The sequence below is a fragment of the Oncorhynchus nerka genome, linkage group LG7, assembly GCF_034236695.1.
Source record: "Oncorhynchus nerka isolate Pitt River linkage group LG7, Oner_Uvic_2.0, whole genome shotgun sequence".
In the NCBI taxonomy this organism is placed as follows: domain Eukaryota; kingdom Metazoa; phylum Chordata; class Actinopteri; order Salmoniformes; family Salmonidae; genus Oncorhynchus; species Oncorhynchus nerka.
Window position 1 is genome coordinate 71922918 of NC_088402.1, and position 21045 is coordinate 71943962.

The 21045-nt window shown below is 43.4% G+C and overlaps 1 protein-coding gene across 1 annotated transcript in view; it reads left to right on the top strand.

Annotated features, from left to right (window-relative positions):
• LOC115119279 (calmodulin-binding transcription activator 1-like) overlaps window positions 1-21045 on the top strand; it is a 727371-nt gene that overhangs the window by 354782 nt on the left and 351544 nt on the right. The gene's annotated exons all lie outside the window — the stretch shown is intronic.

A 21045-nucleotide genomic window follows, 5' to 3' on the forward strand; every position in this document is an offset into this window, starting at 1 on the left:
CTTCTAACAGTCAGACACTGGGACTACCACTACTACTTCTAACAGTCATACACTGGGACTAACACTACAACTTCTAACAGTCAGACACTGGGACTAACAGTACTACTTCTAACAGTCACAAACTGGGACTAACAGTACTACTTCTAACAGTCAGAGACTGGGACTAACATTACTACTTCTAACAGTCATACACTGGGACATAACACCACTACTTCTAACAGTCAGACACTGGGACTAACACTACTACTTCTAACAGTCACACACTGGGACTACCACTACTACTTCTAACAGTCAGGCGCTGGGACTAACAGTACTACTTCTAACAGTCAGACACTGGGACTAACAGTACTACTTCTAACATTCATACACTGGGACTACCACTACTACTTCTAACAGTCAGACACTGGGACTAACACTTCTACTTCTAACAGTCATCCACTGGGACTAACACTACTACTTCTAACAGTCAGACACTGGGACTAACAGTACTACTTCTAACAGTCACACACTGGGACTAACAGTACTACTTCTAACAGTCAGAGACTGGAACTAACAGTACTACTTCTAACAGTCATACACTGGGACATAACACCACTACCTCTAACAGTCAGACACTGGGACTAACACTTACTAACAGTCAGCACTGGGACTAACAGTACTACTTCTAACAGTCAGACACTGGGACTAACACTACTACTTCTAACAGTCAGACACTGGGACTAACAGTACTACTTCTACCAGTCATACACTGGGACTAACACTACTACTTCTAACAGTCATACTCTGGGACCACCACATCTACTTCTAACACTCACACACTGGGACTAACAGTACTACTTCTAACAGTCAGACGCTGGAACTAACTCTACTACTTCTAACAGTCACACACTGGGACTAACAGTACTACTTATAACAGTCATACACTGGGACTAACAGTACTACTTCTAACAGTCATACACTGGGACATAACACTACTACTTCTAACAGTCAGACACTGGGACTAACAGTACTACTTCTAACAGTCACAAACTGGGACTAACAGTACTACTTCTAACAGTCAGAGACTGGGACTAACAGTACTACTTCTAACAGTCATACACTGGGACATAACACCACTACTTCTAACAGTCAGACACTGGGACTAACAGTATTACTAACAGTCATACACTGGGACTAACACTTCTACTTCGAACACTCAGACACTGGGACTAACAGTACTTCTTCTAACAGTGAGACACTGGGACTAACACCACTACTTCTAACAGTCAGACACTGGGACTACCACTACTACTTCTAACAGTCATACACTGGGACTAACACTACAACTTCTAACAGTCAGACACTGGGACTAACAGTACTACTTCTAACAGTCACAAACTGGGACTAACAGTACTACCTCTAACAGTCAGAGACTGGGACTAACATAACTACTTCTAACAGTCATACACTGGGACTAACACTACTACTTCTAACAGTCATACTCTGGGAATACCACTTCTACTTCTAACACTCACACACGGGGACTAACAGTACTACTTCTAACAGTCAGACGCTGGAACTAACAGTACTACTTCTAACAGTCACACACTGGGACATAACACTACTACTTCTAACAGTCAGACACTGGGACATAACACTACTACTTCTAAAAGTCATACACTGGGACTAACACTTCTACTTCTAACATTCAGACACTGGGACTAACAGTACTACTTCTAACAGTCAGACACTGGGACTACCACTACTACTTCTAACAGTCAGACACTGGGACTAACAGTACTACTTCTAACAGTCAGACACTGGGACTAACAGTACTACTTCTAACAGTCAGACACTGGGACTACCACTACTACTTCTAACATTCCGATACCAGCTCTGGTGAAGTCTTATCCCTTCCTAGCTCCTACCACTCTTTTTACTTCAAGACGTTCGACAAGAGGAATTGACTCTGTCGCATACACAGACTGCCCCCTTCCTTTGCTTTGTGTATTGGAATGTTTCACCATGATCCTTATCCATATTTATGGGATATTCTGCAGCTTGTGTCACTGTTTGTGTTCATGTTCGATAGAACCATACTGATCCCATATAAATAGAAGGCATCTGGCATGGTGGAATGGATACATTCTAGTCATTCCTGACATAGGCAGTGAGCAACATGTTTAGGGTTGTTGTGGCTAGTTAGAACATATGTATTGGCGCTGGTATGGAAGCATGTTGTGAAATTCCATTCGTCCAAAATTGCTGTATGGCGATTGACGGCAGACCATGTCTAATGTGATGTCTGTTCCTCTTTTCTGCGTCCCAACTGGTACTGTATTCCCTATGTAGTGCAGTATTTTTGACCAGGGCCCATAGCGGACGCAGCCTATATATCTGTTCCTGAGCCTCCACTGAGCCCCCGGCTCCAATTAATCCCATGGTGCCTCCGGGTGGTTGTTATGGTGACCGTGTGTAGCAGACCGAGGTTGGTATGGTGACCACCAGCGAACAGACAGTGTCTAGCTCCAGAGAGAGCTGTGATTCCCAGGTGAAAGGTGAGATAGACTTTCTGATTCGCTCCAGCACACAGATAGAATTACAGCTCAATTTCAACCCCTCGCCCTTCTCACCACCCCTCCACATAGCCCGCCACTGCCCCACGTCAACATGACAGAAATAAAACCAGGGAAGGGAGAATGGCTGTGTTTTCTCTCTCTCTCTCTCTCTGTCTCTCTGTCTCATCCCTAGGTTTGTGTGACAGAGGGGACTCAGTGATGTGTTTACGACCTGTAAGCTTGTAAAGCCCCAGCTTTCTCTCTGTTGTTCTCTTTCACCTTAGACATATACTTTTTTGATGACCTGCTCCTCCTTTTTATAGTCTACAATTTCTTTCTTCCCTTTTTCTACTTTTTTTTTGCAGACGGACAGGACTGCAGTGTAAATTAATCATAAGAGGCTTGATAGCTGGCCTCTGGCTCAGTCATAGGGGATCGATGCACAAGGTCACTTTTGTAGGACTGTGGTGGCACTGAGGTGACAGGGCTGGATGAGGGAGAGAGAGGCATGCCCATGTGATCTATAAAGCTAGTCTGGCATGAGGCGTGACGGGCAGGGCAGCCTGTCCTTGGCCCTCTCTTTTCCCCTCTCTGGTTCTCTGGAGGGATGGACAAGCGCTCACCTCATCAATACTGCCACCTCTGCCGGACTCCAGAGTCCCAGGCCAGTCAGACTCACCCCTAAACACCGGCTCACAGAAGAGCTGCTCAGCTTCTATCTCTCATCTCCTCTTAGATTCATCAAACATGGGAGAGGATTTCACTAAGAGCAACTTTTAATAGGCCATGGCTGTTGGTTACTTAACAATGGTAATAACAAAGTTATATTATATTGAAACTAATATGAGCATTTTACAAAGAGCCACTTTCAACATGCCATGGCTGTTGGTTGCTATTCCATTGAATTAGAACAGAAGGACATATCTGGTCTGTCTAAGCCTCTGGATTATGTCATGTATAATGTGATCTTGTCAGTCAGGCAGAGAGCAGCTATCCTATCTGGTAAACTGGGCTGGTATGATGATTGCCAGGGAAAGTGGAGTTAACTGTTCTGCTTCCTCACATCCCCTCGTTTATCAATCTGCCCTGTTTCCTGCTACAGTTATTGCCTTAACTGCCATGAGAGGAGAGCAGTTTGAGCCGCAGGTTGATAGGCTGCTTGCCTTTTCCCTCATCCCTCTTCTTTTCCTGTACTGTCTCTCCATCTTGTGAGGATGCAAAGTGTTTAAAAATGAATAGTTACGATGGGAAAAGATAGAGATTTGTTTTGAATACAGCCGACTTCTTTTGCAATTCACCTAGCTTCCACATAGGGGTGGCACCTTTAAACAAAACATCCTTGGAATATTCTCCTAATGTTCATTCAAATGTTGTGCACAACATCTGCAACAACCACCAAACAACATTCCTCAAAAGTTCAAATTAGATTTCCAGGTAATGCAATACAACTCAATTGTTTCTGTGAAAGTTACTAGATCATTCTTTAGGTCCCAGCAAAGGTGCTCACAACACAAACACTGTCCAGTCGTGCTGGTGATTATAGAATGTTTGTATAAAACATTCACCTGATGTGGCAAGAACGTTCACAGAATACATTTGGTCTGTTCTTTAAAGGTTCCCAGAATGTTTCATTAGGTTGTGTGAACTGTGTGGTGGGAAAATTGTGGGGACATCAAACTGTCCAGTTTTGAAGATGATTCTACAATGTTTATTTTAGGGAGAGGTGGTTCCAGTTTGGAGTCGGAGGGCCAGACACTGGTCTCTACACAATGAAACAGCAGATACTGTCTGCTATGTATTATAGGTATCTTTCATACAAATCTTAACCTTGTCACCCATTCTATATATCTGTTGTTCGTCATATAGGTTGAAAGGGGTGTATCTTGGCTATAAAAGACATTAGTACTTTTGTCTCGGGGCTCTCAACGAATCATCTTAGTGTGATTCGTGGACCAGCCATCGCTATTGCAAAGCTCTCACTAATAAAGATTCAGTTTAAGCATAACTCTGACTTGTGTGATACGTTTGTCTCTCCTCATTTGATAATACAGAAATGAACCACCACAGGTGCAAAAAACATTCACCTGTAGTTTCAAGAACATTCCTAGAGCATGTTTAATCTGTTCTTTAAAGGTTCCCAGAATGTTTCGTTAGGTTGTGGTAACAAGAGATAGGTTCCCCAAATACTTAAAATGTCCATTGATGTTTACACAATATATATTTTACCTGGACTTAGAGGTCCTCACAAAAATGTTCTTGCAACATTCCAGACAACTCCCATAACTTCATTAAATGTTTTGGGAACCTTTAAATCATTCAGACCAGGTGTTCTGACAATGTTCTTAAAACATTATAGGAATGTCCTGTGCACCCTAAATCAAACATTATCTGAATGTCGGCACAACTGGACAATTTTAGTGTTTTGGGAACGTATCTCTTTTCATGTTCCCACAACGTTCCCACAACTTAAATAAACATCCTGGGAACCTTTACAGAACAAGACAAAATGTGTTATGGGAATTTTCTTGTAGCATCAGGTGAATGTTCTTTGAACCCTAAAAGAAACATCCGCACAAATGGACAGTTTTTTTGTTTTGGGAACATCTTTTTTGTGATGTCCCCACAATGTTCTCAGCAGACTGTTCCCTAAACCTATTGAAACATTCTGGGAACCTTTAAAGAACAGATTAAATATGTTATATGAATGTTGTTGCAACGCCAGGCGAAGGTTTTATACAAACATTCTACAATCATCAGCACGACTGGACAGTTTTTGTGTTATGAGAACATTTGCTGCGACCTAACGAATGTTCTGGGAACTTTCACAGAACCAATTTTTGTTTTCTGAGTAGACTCTGATTTGGCCCGTTTTTGGCTCGTACACAGTTGACATGTATCATTAACTTAGATGTACAGTAGGTCTTTGTCACTTAATCTTAATGGAACAGTAGGACATTGTCACTAGTAATAACAAAACAACGGACCTTTTCTTGAGTGGTGGTCGGTTTGAATTGAATTGCATTAGTTTTCCTTTCTTACAAGTGCAGCTAGCGAACTTCATGCTCCTTGTAATATCGCTACTACATAAAATGAGACGCTATGCTATTCCCTGCTGCTCATGCTTTATTGAGGGGACAAAAGCATGGAATTTACAGCATGTCACAATAACGCAGTTCTGTGTTGCTGCAGGACTTAAGTCTACGAACACAGAGGAACGCTCACTGAGCCAGTCAGTGGCAGTCACATTAGAAGATAGACCTCATTCTCATTCTCTACAGTCACTCACTCAGTCAGTCCCACTGGATCCACGGCCAAACACATACTACTGTTAGGGAAGATTAGCAGCTGGATATTGGAAAGTATAAATCATTAACATAATTCTGCACACATGCTGTGCATATGCCCAAAGAAACATGTACACGAGAGGGAAACGTGAGAAGACTACATACAGTGCATTCGGAAAGTATTCAGACCCCTCGACTTTTTCTACATTTTGTTACTTTACAGCCTTATTCTAAAGTTGATTAAATGAATAGCTTTCCTCATAAATCTACACACAATTCCCCATAATGACAAAGCGAAAACAGGTTTTTATAAATTTTTGAACATTTATAAAAAAACAAATGAAATACCTTATTTAATTAAGTATGCAGACCCTTTGCTATGAGACTCGAAATGGAGCTTAGGTGCATCTTGTTTCTATTGATCATCCTTGAGATGTTTCTACAACTTAATTGGAGTCCACCTGTGGTAAATTCAATTTATTGGACATGATTTGGAAAGGCACACAGCTGTTTATATAAGGTCCCACAGTTGACAGTGCATGTCAGAGCAAAATTGGAATTTTCCATAGAGCTCCGAGACAGGATTGTGTTGAGGCACAGATCTGGGGAAGGGCACCAAAACATTTCTGCAGCATTGAAGGTCCCAAATACACAGTGGCCTCCATCATTCTTAAATGGAAGCAGTTTGGAACTGCCAAGACTCTTCCTAGAGCTGGCCGCCCGGCCAAACTGAGCAATGGGGGAGAAGTGCCTTGGTCAGGGAGGTGACCAAGATGTTATTTTATTTGATTTGATTAGGCTCTCTTTTAGTCCTCATTTGGACTAATCTTCCAATAGTCTTTAAACATTAAAATACAATTTATAATACAATCTCATTTTCACATATAACACACTGTTACAAACAGACATAATACGCTGCCATATTGACCAGATAAATACTCTGAAAAGAGTCTGAACAGTCTGAAAATATAGAGTGGTTCCTTCATCTACCATAGTCCTGCACAACCTTCCAATTTATTATATTTAAATGGTCCTAAAGTGTTGTTTGAATTTATATATTGAAAGGTTTCTGGTTTGCTCAAATAAATTATTCAATTTCTTTATTGCTCTGAATCAAAATGTTATTTTGCCTATTTCTCTTTTCTGTCTGGATAACACATAGATGATGGACAATCTATTCATAGTATTTACTGAATGTCTGTCTCTTGCCAACTGAATACTGTTGTGAATGGAGTTTGGCCGTTTTAAACTGTGTACATTGTGAAATAAAATAAGCATGTTTTTTTGATGACCAACCAAGAGCATGACTACAACAGAAGAAACATATCTCCACCTTAAAACAATCCTTGCTGCTTTGTTCTGTGCAATCTGCAGCCTCCTAATTTCACCTGCTGATGCATTTCCCCAGCTCTTCTCCCCCGATTGCTCAGTTTGGCTGGGCAGCCAGCTCTAGGAAGAGTCTTGGTAGTTTCAAACTTCTTCCATTTAAGAATGACGGAGGTCACTGTGTATTTGGGGACCTTCAATGCTGCAGAAATGTTTTGGTACCCTGTTCTGTGGCCTGGGGAAGGGTACTTCTGTTGTAGTTATGCACAGAACACTAGTTCACCTGACTCCAAAATTAATGCATGGGTTGTTTGCTTAAGAATCTTTCCTGGTTAAATACTTAGCTATCCTTCTGATCATGCATGCAGTTGAATGTTTTATTTTTACATAGGTTAGTTATTTGAGATGACCATGATAAACAGTTGTCTAGCTGCACCCCTAGTAGTTTGGTTTCTGCCACTTCCTCAATTTGTGCTCCCCCATACTTAATTGTATCCCATGTTGTGTTGGCATGTTCCTGGTGGAACCGACCAACCTAACCTTCATTTTCTTGGTGTTCTGGCAAACCCACTCCCTGATATTTCCCAGATCTACTTTTAAAGCTTGCTGTACCTGTTGAACTGATTGTCTTGCTGTATAAATTGTAGTATCATCTGTAAATATAGTAGCTTGAGTTTCAGATAAGGGATAAGGAAGGTCGTTGGTATATATTAAGTAAAGAGGTGGCCCAAGGCAGCTGCCATGTGGTATTCCACAGTTTAAAGGGGAAGAAAATGACCCATTGATATAGGGTCATTTTGGGGGGTTTCCTGTCAGTTAGATATGACTGAACCCAATTCAATGCTGCCTCCTTAAACCCATAATGCAGTAATTTTGTCAAAATGATTTCATGATCCACTAAATCAAATGCTGCACTAAAATCTAAAAATAGTACACCCACAGACATGTCATTAGCATTGAGCCACTGGTCAGTCATGTCAACCAATGCAGTGGTAGTGGAATGTTTTTTTTGCGATAAACATGCTAATTGGCTGTGATCATTATTTTCCATGTACTCCCATATTTGTCTACTCACAATACCCTCCAATATCTAACGTGAAGGGAGAAGACTAATTGGTTGACTATTGGCAGGAGTAATGGGTTCTTTGCTGTCTTTCCGGATTGGACTAAGTTTAGCATGCTTCCATACATTTGGAAATGTCCCTTTTCCAGTGACCAATTAAATATGTATTTCAAGAACCTGATGGTCACTCTGACAGAGCTCCAGAGTTCCTCTGTTGAACCTTCCAGAAGGACGAACCACCTCTGCAGCACTCCACCAATCAGGCCTTTATGGTAGAGTGGCCAGACGGAAGCCACTCCTCATTAAAAGGCACATGACAGCCGCTTGCAGTTTGCCAAAAGGCACTTAAAAGACTCTCTGACTATGAGAAACAAGATCCTCTGGTCTGATGAAACCAAGATTGAACTCTTCTGCCTGAATGCCAAGTGTCCCTATGGTATGGTGAAACATGGTAGTGGCAGCATCATGCTATGAGTATCTTTTTCAGTGGCAGGGACTAGGTAACTAGTCAGGATCGAGGGAATGATGAATGGGGCAAAGTACAGAGAGACCCTTGATGAAAACCTGGTCCAGAGCGCTCAGGACCTCAGACTGGGACAACGACCCTAAGCACACAGCCAAGACAACGCAGGAGTGGCTTCGGGACAAGTCTCTGAATGTCCTTGAGTGGCCCAGCCAGAGCTTGAGAGGATCTGCCGAGAAGAATGGGAGAAACTCCCCAAATACAGGTGTGCCAAGCTTGTAGCTTCATACTCAAGAAGACTCGAGGCTGTAATCACTGCCAAAGGTGCTTCAACAAAGTACTGAGTAAAAGGCCTGAATACTTATCTAAATGTGATATTTCAGTTGTTGTTTTTTATATACATTTGCACAAATTTCTAAAAACCTGTTTATGGGGTATTGTGATGTCATTATGGGGTATTGTGCGTAGATTGACGAGGATTCTTATTTAGATCCATTTTAAAATAAGGCTGTAACATAATGATTATAACATCTGAATACTTTCCGAATTCACTGTAAATAGGCATTGAAAGCATAAGGCTAAGTAATGCAAGAAAGTAATAAGTAATGCAAGAAAGTAATAAGTAATGCAAGAAAACAATACACACACATGCTGCACACACCTACAAATGTATACACATTGCCAGAAGCAATAGTGTGATGATAGCAGAGTCAGGGAAGCCACAAGATTGACAACTCATCCATTCATATATTCATACTGCGTTACATTATATGCTGTATGTACACAATGCACAGATAAACCATCCCTCCCTTCTCCATATCCCATCCCTCCATCCCTCCCTTCTCCATACCCCATCCCTGCATCCCCTCCATCCCTCCCTTCTCCATACCCCATCCCTCCATCCCCACCATCCCTCCCTTCTCCATACCCCATCCCTCCATCCCCACCATCCCTCCCTTCTCCATACCCCATCCCTCCATCCCCTCCATCCCTCCCTTCACCATACCCCATCCCTCCATCCCCTCCATCCCTCCCTTCTCCATACCCCATCCCTCCATCCCTCCCTTCTCCATACCCCATCCCCACCATCCCTCCCTTCTCCATACCCCATCCCTCCATCCCTCCCTTCTCCATACCCCATCCTTCCATCCCCACCATCCCTCCCTTCTCCATACCCCATCCCTCCCTTCTCCATACCCCATCCCTCCCTTCTCCATACCCCATCCCTCCATCTCTCCCTTCTCCATACCCCATCCCTCCATCCCTCCCTTCTCCATCCCTCCATCCCCGCCATCCCTCCCTTCTCCAGACCCCATCCCACCATCCCTCCCTTCTCCATACCCCATCCCACCATCCCTCCCTTCTCCATACCCCATCCCTCTATCCCCTCTATCCATCCCTTCTCCATACCCCATCCCTCCATCCCTCCCTTCTCCATACCCCATCCCCACCATCCCTCCCTTCTCCATACCCCATCCCTCCATCCCTCCCTTCTCCATACCCCATCCTTCCATCCCCACCATCCCTCCCTTCTCCATACCCCATCCCTCCCTTCTCCATACCCCATCCCTCCATCCCTCCCTTCTCCATACCCCATCCCTCCATCTCTCCCTTCTCCATACCCCATCCCTCCATCCCTCCCTTCTCCATCCCTCCATCCCCGCCATCCCTCCCTTCTCCAGACCCCATCCCACCATCCCTCCCTTCTCCATACCCCATCCCACCATCCCTCCCTTCTCCATACCCCATCCCTCTATCCCCTCTATCCATCCCTTCTCCATACCCCATCCCTCCATCCCTCCCTTCTCCATACCCCATCCCTCCATCCCTCCCTTCTTATCCACTCTCATAGGTCTTATAGGGACAGAGACATGAACGTGTAGCTACACAGAGCGACATTTATATTCTTATTAAATTGTCTGTGATTTTTCCATTGAGATAAGTGTCTTGGGAACATCTGTTTCGTGGCTGGAAGGTAGAGGCCTGAGTTGTATAGTGGTACACTGGCAGGCAATGGCGATAGAGGAAGAGAGAGTGAAGGAGAGGAGAGGGGGAGGAAGAGAGTGGGTGGGGTAGAGGGAGACCAAGGGAAGGAGAAAGAGGGAGGGGAAAGGAGGGAGAGAGAGGGAGATGTAAGAGTGAGAGAGAGGGAGATGGAGGGAGCGAGGACAAACTGCTTTACCTGGCTGATAGGTAGCTCCCAAACAACGCTCACAGGCCCAACCATATTATGAAAGCACTCTGCCTCCAGGCTAGTAGACCAGACCAGGTAAACATTTTGTTATTAGAAATGCCAACAAAATAAGGACATGACACACCGTTTGGCAAACTTTCACTCATAAACCACCTCAACCATTTTGACCTGTACTGCCATTACCATTCTGCCTGATTAATTGCCATGGGAATGTAATTACATATTCATGTCATCACAATGCATAGATAGAGAACAGAATGGTAATGAAACCTATCCTCGGAGCTGCCTAGCTGCTTACGAGTACTAGGCTGAGCGGTGTAGAGGTGTCATGCTTGTGTAGGCGTTGTGATGATGACCTAACCTCGCTCTTCCTCATTGACATTCTGAGAGATACGTACCCCGGGCCTGACCGGGAGTCAGAGAGGCGCTGCTCTGCCGTGCATAGGTGTGGGAAAGGGAACAGGGGAGAGACTTCTGGCGGCGGAAGGAGATATGCGTGGCAATCTATGCATGGCAGATTTACATTTAAAGTAGTTTCAGCACATGCCCCACTTCCTGATGTGTGCTCCGCTCTGCCAGAGGCTGGAGGGGCCGACTTATCACAGAGTCATCAATCGCACGTGATGCACCCTGATAGGCCCCTGCAGTAAGTTACCACGGTACGAGGCAGCCTAACACCTCTCTGTTCAGATAGACAGGGGAGAGATGAGGTGGCATCTAATAGAGCACGCCTTTTGAAGTGTAATTATATTACATTTGGAAGCGGCCTGTGCCGTTTTGACAGCTCCGTGTGCTTCCCCGGGACGCGAGTTTGTGTGTGTGTGTGCGAACACACTGCGACCATGTGTGGTGGATGATTGACACACAGTGTAATGAGCAGGATGAGCAGCGTCAATACAGAATTATGATTGAATCCTACTACAACGGCTCTGATGCTCGTCGGATGTGGCAGGGCTTGACAACTATTACGGACTATAAATGGAAACGAGGCAAGCAACACTGAAGCATGCACGAGAGCACCAGCTGTTCTGGATGACTGTGTGATAACGCTCTCGGTAGCCGATGTGAATAAAACCTTTAAACAAGTCAACATTCACAAAGCAGCTGGGCCAGACAGATAACCAGGACGTGTACACACTGACATTTTCAACCTCTCCCTGACCGAGTCTGTAATACCTACATGTTTCAAGCAGACAACCATAGTCCATGTACCCAAGGAAGCGAAGGTAACCTGCTTAAATGATTACCGCCCTGTGGCACTCACGTCGGTAGCCATGAAGTGTTTTGAAAGGCTGGTCATGGCTCACATCAACAGCACCCCCCCCCCCCCTTGACCCACTCCAATTCGCATACCGCCCCGACAGAACCACAGATGACGCAATCTCAATCACACTCCACACCACCCTTTCTCACCTTGACAAAAGGAATACCTACAGTTGAAGTTGGAAGTTTACATACACCTTAGCCGTTTTTCACAATATCCGACATTTAATCCAAGTAAAAATTCCCTATCTTAGGTCAGTTAGGATCACCACTTTATTTTAAGAATGCGAAATGTCAGAATAATAGTAGAGAGAATAATTTATTCCAGCTCTTATCACATTTCCAGTGGGTCAGAAGTTTACATACACCAAATTAGTATTTGGTAGTATTGCCTTTAAATTGTTTAACTTGGGTCAAACGTTTCTGGTAGCCTTCCACAAGCTTCCTACAATAAGTAGAATAAGTAAATTTTGGCCCAGTCCTCCTGACAGAGCTGGTGTAACTGAGTCAGGTTTAACTCACGCCGCCAAACTTACCCTAGTAAAACGGACTATTCTACCGATCCTCGACTTCAGCGATGCCATCTACAAAATAGCTTCCAACACTCTACTCAGCAAATTGGATGCAGTCTATCACAGTGCCATCCGTTTTGTCACCAAATCACCTTATACCATCCACCACTGCGACCTGTATGCTCTAGTCGGCTGGCCCTCGCTACATATTCGTCGCCAGACCCACTGGCTCTAGGTCATCTATAAGTCTATGCTAGGTAAAGCTCCGCCTTATCTCAGTTCACTGGTCACGATAACAACACCCACCCGTAGCACACGTTCCAGCAGGTATATCTCACCGATCATCCCCAAAGCCAACACCTCATTTGGCCGCCTTTCCTTCCAGTTCTCTGCTGCCAGTGACTGGAATGAATTGCAAAAATCGCTTAAGTTGGAGACTTTTATTTCCCTCACCAACTTTAAACATCAACTATCTGAGCAGCTAACCGATCACTGCAGCTGTACATAGTCCATCTGTAAATAGCCCACCCAATCTACCTACCTCATCCCCATACTGTTTTTACTTTATTTACTTTTCTGCTCTTTTGCACACCAGTATCTCTACTTGCACGTCATCATCTGCTCATTTATCACTCCAGTGTTAATCTGCTAAATTGTAATTATTCGATCCTATGGCCTATTTATTGCCTACCTCCTCATGCCTTTTGCACACACTCTATATATACTTTCTTTTCTCTACTGTGTCATTGACTTGTTTGTGTTATTGGCTTGATTATTGTTTACTCCATGTGTAACTCTGTGTTGTTGTCTGTGTCACACTGCTTTGCTTTATCTTGGCCAGGTCGCAGTTGCAAATGAGAACTTGTTCTCAACTAGCCTACCTGGTTAAATAAAAATGAAATAAAAATTAAATGAAAAAGGTTTGTAGGCCTCCTTGCTCTCACACACTTTTTCAGTTCTGTCCTCAAATGTTCTATAGGATTGAGGTCAGTGCTTCGTGATGGCCACTCCAATACCTTGACCTTGTTGTCCTTAAGCCATTTTGCCACAACTTTGGAAGTATGCTAGCGGTCATTGTTCATTTGGAAGACCCATTTGTGACCAAGCTTTAACTTCCTGACTGATGTTTTGAGATGTTGCTTCAATATATCCACATAATTGTCCTCCCTCATGATGCCATCTATTTTGTGATGTGCACCAGTCCCTCCTGCAGCAAAGCACCCCCACAACATGATGCTACCACCCCCGTGCTTCACGGTTGGGATAGTATACGTCGGCTTGCAAGCCTTCGCCTTTTCCCTCCAAACATAACAATGGTCATTATGGCCAAACAGTTCTATTTTTGTTTCATCAGACCAAAGGACATTTCTCCAAATGTTGGCCTCATGTGCAGTTGCAAACCGTAGTCTGGCTTTTTTATGGCGGTTTTGGAGCAGTGGCTTCTTCCTTGCTGAGCGGCCTTTCAGGTTAAGTCGATATAGGAATCGTTTTACTGTGGATATAGATACTTTTGTACCTGTTTCCTCCAGCATCTTCACAAGGTCCTTTGCTGTTGTTCTGGGACTGATTTGCACTTTTCGCACCAAAGTACGTTCATCTCTAGAAGACAGAACTCGTCTCCTTCCTGAGTAGTATGACAGCTGTGTGGTACCATGGTGTTTATACTTGCCTACTATTGTTTGTACAGATGAACGTTGTAGCTTCAGGCGTTTGGAAATTTCTCCCATGAACCAAATTTGTCTTGGCTGATTTCTTTTGATTTTCCCATGAGGTCAAGCAAAGAGGCGCTGAGTTTGAAGGTAGGCCTTGAAATACATCCACAGGTACACCTCCAATTGACTTAAATTATGTCAATTAGCCTACCAGAAGCTTCTAAAGCCATGACATAATTTTCCGGAATTTTCCAAGCTGTTTAAAGGCACAGTCAACTTAGTGTATGTAAACTTCTGACCTGCTGGAATTGTGATACAGTGAAATAATCTGTCTGTAAACAATTGTTGGAAAAATGTATTGTGTCATGTACAAAGTAGATGTCCTAACCGACTTGCCAAAACTATAGTTTGTTCACAAGAAATGTGTGGAGTGGATGAAAAATGAGTTTTAATGACTCCAACATAAGTGTACGTAAACTTCCGACTTCAACTGTACATTTTAGTAATTTAGCAGACACTCTTATCCAGAGCATTTTACATTTGGTTGCGTAATTCAACAATTGTGTAAATAGCAGGATACCCTCAAATTAATAATCAGCAGGCTTGGCTCTAGATAATACCTATCTATGCATACTTTACATTGTTTGCGAGATCAGACATAGTATCACTATAATCAAGTGATTATTTTCATAATTTCATTGAAAAGACGTGGAAACAACATTGATTCAACCAGTGTGTGTCCAGTGGGTCCCCTCCCCTCTTCTCCTCTCCTAATCAAAGGGCTGGGTGTCCTGGGGACTAGGGCCAGTGTTAGGAGGGTGTCCTGGGGACTAGGGCCAGTGTTAGGAGGGTGTCCTGGGGAATAGGGCCAGTGTTAGGAGGGTGTCCTGGGGAATAGGGCCAGTGTTAGGAGGGTGTCCTGGGGAATAGGGCCAGTGTTAGGAGGGTGTCCTGGGGAATAGGGCCAGTGTTAGGAGGGTGTCCTGGGGAATAGGGCCAGTGTTAGGAGGGTGTCCTGGGGAATAGGGCCAGTGTTAGGAGGGTGTCCTGGGGAATAGGGCCAGTGTTAGGAGGGTGTCCTGGGGAATAGGGCCAGTGTTAGGAGGGTGTCCTGGGGAATAGGGCCAGTGTTAGGAGGGTGTCCTGTGGAATAGGGCCAGTGTTAGGAGGGGTAATATAGGTCATAGGAGCGTGCCTATTAGTCAGAACACTGTTTACACCAAGACAAAATGTTTCATTCTCCACTACACTATTGACAAGAATGCATTCTCCAGCAGATGTAGTAGAAGTGTTGAGGAGGATTCAACAGAGCTGATCACATGGATCAGCCAGAATCACAACTAGTTCCCCCATCTCTCTCTCTCTCTCTCTCTCTCTCTCTCTGGACTTGGTTCCTGTGGACTTAGGGCTGTGGAACTGAGCACCAGACCCTCTCTCTGAGCTGCTGTCTGTCGATTACCCAGGGTCAGCCTCTCCCCTCTTCTTCCCTGCCCCTCTCCTTTCTTTCCTGTCCCCCTTTCCTCTCCTCCCCTTCCCTCTCTTCCAGGTTCATTGTGGATGCTCATCAGCACAGTCCCTCATATCTCTCTCTTCCCTGTCGCCTACATTTTCAAAATGAACAAACCTGATTGAGCGAATGCCTCTGTAAATGAATGATTTCTTAAAGACTGGGCCAGCCTAACACCATCCACAGGGTAAAGCTGATTATCGGCCCGTACATGCCACGCCACAGGGAGGGAGAGGTGTGTGTGTGTGTGCGAGTGTCAGGGGTGGTGGTGTATTTCCATAATAATCGGGCACATTATGGCATCTGAGACAGAGGGCCTCCTGTCGCACTGCTTTTATAACAGAGCAGTTAGCATTTTTCCTCCATGTATAAATATGTATAATTCTGATCAGATTAATTGAAACGCCTAAGTATACAGAGATGTAGAAGATAAGCAGAGAGAGAGAGAAAGAGGGGGAGAGCGTGTGCTTCAGACATAGCTACAGTACTTCAGAGAGTAAAGGAGTCTAAAGCTCCTGCAGGTCTTTCCTCTGGGTACAGAGTACAGACCAGACTGCCTTGAATTGAAAACAGCATCTCGCTAACTCTTCCTCCCTAAGAAAGCTGAGCGGAGAACTTTGCACACCAAACTGATAAATAAGGTGCAGGGCCTCTGACACAAAAGCCTCACCCCAATTTCCAATGATCTTGAGGAGATCAGATTGCCTTAAGTCATATTATTTTCTGCATTATCTATTCCTGGACCATCTTTTTGTCTAACATTTTAAGACGCGTGGTTCCTGTATTTTTGAAGGACGAACGGAGAATGTATCTCCAGGGGAAAAAACAACATGACGATACAAAAGCAGTTCGACCAGTGTGTCTGGGCATTCATTAAAAAGAGATCATATTGCTTGATTCCTCGACATGGTGCTGATGTCTGCAATAGTCTTCTAGACAGCCAGGGGACCTTCAGATGACATTTGTCACAAGAGGCTTAACTCACCATATACATTATCCTACAGCCGCACAAAAGTGATTCCTTGTTTATAGAATTGTGTTTGAGTCATCGGCTATCATGATGTCCATACTCCCTGTGTGTGGATAGAGAACAGGCTGTATGCAAGAGAACCAAATATGTATCTTAGTAGTTTTATCACAGGAATAAACCTCACATTTGTAACTGTACAGTATAAGTCATAAAAGGGAACCTATGTTCAGTTACAGATAGTGAAGGGGGGATGAACGATGGAATGACAGAATGAGAGAGGAGGGTTAGGAAGAGCATAGTTGAGGGATCTGGAGACCGATGAAGCGAGAGAGGGAGGAGAGGAAGAGAGGGAGGAGGAGAAGGTATTCCCTGGCACCCATCTCTAGCTCCAACCGACTGGCGGTGAGAGGAGGAGGGGGAGAGATGGAGAGAAAGAGAAAAATAGAAAGCGAGAGAGGATTGAGGATGGCATGTTTGAGTGCTGTCTCTCATTAGATGGTGCTGTCAGGGGCCACAAAGAAGGACTGTTGGGACCCCTCCTCCTCCTCTCCCTCATCTTTTACCTCACCCACCCCGTCTCCATTGGCCCCTGAGATACGTCCTGTGAGGGGAGATGATTAATGAGCAATAGCAAGATGAACAGGAGCCAGGCCCTGTGTGCAGCTATGAAAGATGATGCATGCCCTGTTATAAATAAAAACATGGAAAAGTGTAACTATAAAACAATAACACCCAATGCAAAACAAGTGAGCAGTTTTTAGTTTTTCTTTATTTTAATTTGCGAAGTAGAATCACAAAGCAGAAGGCCTTTTATCCTTTGTAGGGAGTTTTTTTTCTTCTTTTCTCCCCCCCAGAAGAATAGAGTTTAGAGAAGCGACTGTACTGTGCAATCACACTCTTAACTGTAGCTGGATCTTGTGTGCAGTGAGTGTGGCGGATGGCTTAGCCCTCCTCTACAGTTACCTTCTCTCCTGTCCTCAGCAGCAATTTGAAAACATGGCGCTGGAATGGAAAGCTGCCGTTTTACGGGCTCCTGATAAATTCTGCTATTTAGTGTTTTTTTGCTCTATTCATAACTTTTTTTGTACATAATGTTTCCTATGACCGAAAATAACTTCTGGACATCAAAACAGCGATCACTAACCTCGATTTGAATGAAGATTTCTACTTCAACGAGTCAGCGGCACAACACATACCGAGACGTCAGCAAGTAGATAAACCGCCTCTACCCTCCATTCTATTGGCGAACGTACAATCACTGGAGAACAAATTGGACGAGCTCCGTTCGAGACTACCTATCAACGGGACCTGTAATATCCTATGTTTCTGGGAGCAATTGCTGAACAAGGATAATATACTTCTAGCTGTTTTTTCTATGCATTGTCAGAACAGAACGGCAGCTTCGGGTAAACTCAAGTGGGAGGTGTGCGTCTCTTTGTTAATAACAGCAGGTGCCCTATCTCTGATATTAAAGATGCACTATGCAGAAATCGCTCCGCCATCTCCTGGTTGCAAAAATTCTATTCAATTCAATTTATGTGACAAAACAAGCAAGTAAAGTGTAGACAATCATTGTACCATATTAACCGTTGTTATTTATCTTTTCCATAACCAAACATTTATTTTTTACTGTTTGAAGCTGGTCTACAAAACCGAAAGTAAAAGACGCAAAAACAAAACTTAAGAACAGGAAGCATAGAAATAACGCAAATAGAATGGATCTTCCACATTTTAGACTTGCTTTGAATGAAAATGACAGCTCTATAACAAACATTTCACCCAAAAAGTTACATATTTCAGCTTTAATAAAGTCTCTAGGTTCTGCTAGCCCGAGTTAGAATACCTTATGATAAGCTGTAGACCATACTATTAATCAAGAGGGAATATTTTTCGTAGCTGTCTATTTACCACCATAAGCCGATGCTGGCACTAAGACCGCACTCAATGAGCTGTATAAGGTCATAAGCAAACAAGAAAATGCTCATCCAGAGGTGGCGCTCCTAGTGGCTGGTGATTTTAATGCAGGGTAACTAAAATCCGTCGTACCTCATTTCTACCAGCATGTCATCTGTACAACTAGAGGCGAAAAAGCTCTAGATGACCTTTACTCCACACACAGAAATGAATACAAAGCTCTCCCTTGCCCTCCATTTGGCAAATCTGACGACAGTTAGTTAAATAGTTGGGTAGCCAAATGGCTACCCAACTATTTACATTCACCCTTTTTGCGCTAACTTTTCTTCACTCATCACATACTCTGCTGCTACTGTTTATTATCTAACCTGTTGCCTATGAACTTTTCCTAGTTATATGTACACATCTACCTCAGTTACTCATACCCCTGAACATCGACTCACTACTGATATCCCGTGTATACAGTGCCTTCGCAAAGTATTCAGACCCCTTGTCTTTTTCCACATTCTGTTACGTTACAACAACCTTATTCTAAAATGTACATCCTCATCAATCTACAAACAATACTCCATAATTACGAAGCGAAAACAGCTTTTTAGAAAATTTGGCAAATCTATAAAAAAAAAATGAAAAAAAAAAACAGAAAGACCTTATGTACATAAGTATTCAGATCAAGCAGGCCTTTATGGTAGAGTGGCCAGACGGAAGCCACTCCTTAGTAAAAGGCACATGACAGCCCACTTGGAGTTTGCCAAAAGCCACCTAAAGACTCTCAGACCGTGAGAAACACGATTTTCCGCTTTGATGAAATGAATGCCAAGCTTCAGGTCTGGAGGAAACATTGCACCATCCCTAAGCATGGTGGTGGCAGCATCAAATTGTGGGGATGTGTTTCAGCAACAGGGACTGAGAGACTAGTCAGGATGAAGGGAATGATGAACGGAGCAAAGTACAGAGAGATCCTTGATGAAAACCTGCTCCAGAGCGCTCAGGGCCTCAGACTGGGGCGAAGGTTCATCTTCCAACAGGACACAACCCTAAGCACTTCTTCTAAGCTTCAGGACAAGTGGCCCAGCCAGAACCAGGACTTGAACCCGATCAAACATCTCTGGAGAGACTTCAAAATAGCTGTGCAGCAACGCTCCCCATCCAACCTGACAGAGCTTGAGAGGATCTTTAGAGAAGAATGGGAGAAACTCCCGAGATATAGGTGTGCCAAGCTTGTAGCGTCATACTCAAGAAGACTCGAGGCTTTAATCACTGCCAAAGGTACTTCAACAAAGTACGGAGTATTAGGTCTGAATACTTATCTAAATGTGATATTTCAGTTGTTTTTTTTACATTTGCAAAAATGTCTAAACTTTTTTTTGCTTTGTCATTGTGGGGTTTTGAGTGTAGATTGATGTGGGAAAAAAATATTTGATACATTTTACAATAAGGCTGTAACATAACAAAATGTGTAAAAAAGTCAAGGTGTCTGAATACTTTCCAAATGCACTGTAGAGCCAAGTTATTAGTCATTGTGTATTATTACTTTTCTTATTATTACGTTTTATTAAGTAATAGTTTTCTATTCGATCTCTAGTTTGTTTCTCTCTACGTGGTTGGGAAGGCCCTGTAAGTAAGCATTTCACTGTTAGTCTACACCTGTTGTTTACAATGCATGTGACAAATAAAAGGAGTCTTTCCCAGTCATTGTGGAAGCAGGCACCCTACTCTACACCCGTCAATTACCACAGCAAGTGAAATCACTGCAACACTTAACAAAGAGCTGCAGTCAGTTTCAGAATGGCTGGCAAGAAGTAAGTTAGTCCTAAATATTTAAAAAACTAAAAGCATTGTATTTGGGACAAATCATTCACTAAACACTGAACCTCAACAAAATCCTCTAATGATTATTGTGGAAGTTGAGCAAGTTGAAGAGACTAAACTGCTTGGTGTTACCCTGGATTGTATAAACTGTCATGGTCAAAACATATTGATTGAACAGTAGCTAAGATGGGGAGATGTCTGTCCATAATAAAGCCCCGCTCTGCTTTCTTAACAGCGTGTGTACAGATTGTATAAGAATTCTAGATAGAGAGTGTTAGGTACAGCCAAGCTGTATGCTTCTATATGTTCATGTTTTAACATTGTTCTCCAAATGCCCCCTGTCTGACAAATACAACTGAAAAAACATATTATCAATAGTTACATAATATCATTATGTTGTATCTTTATTAAGCAACAGGCTGTGGTCTGTTTGAGGGAGGATGAATTATGAATAGAATATGAGGGAAGATCTCTTCTTCCCCGAAGGGACCACACACACCACAAATCATTTCACTGGATGAATGAGAGATAAGAAAGCTGCCTCAGCC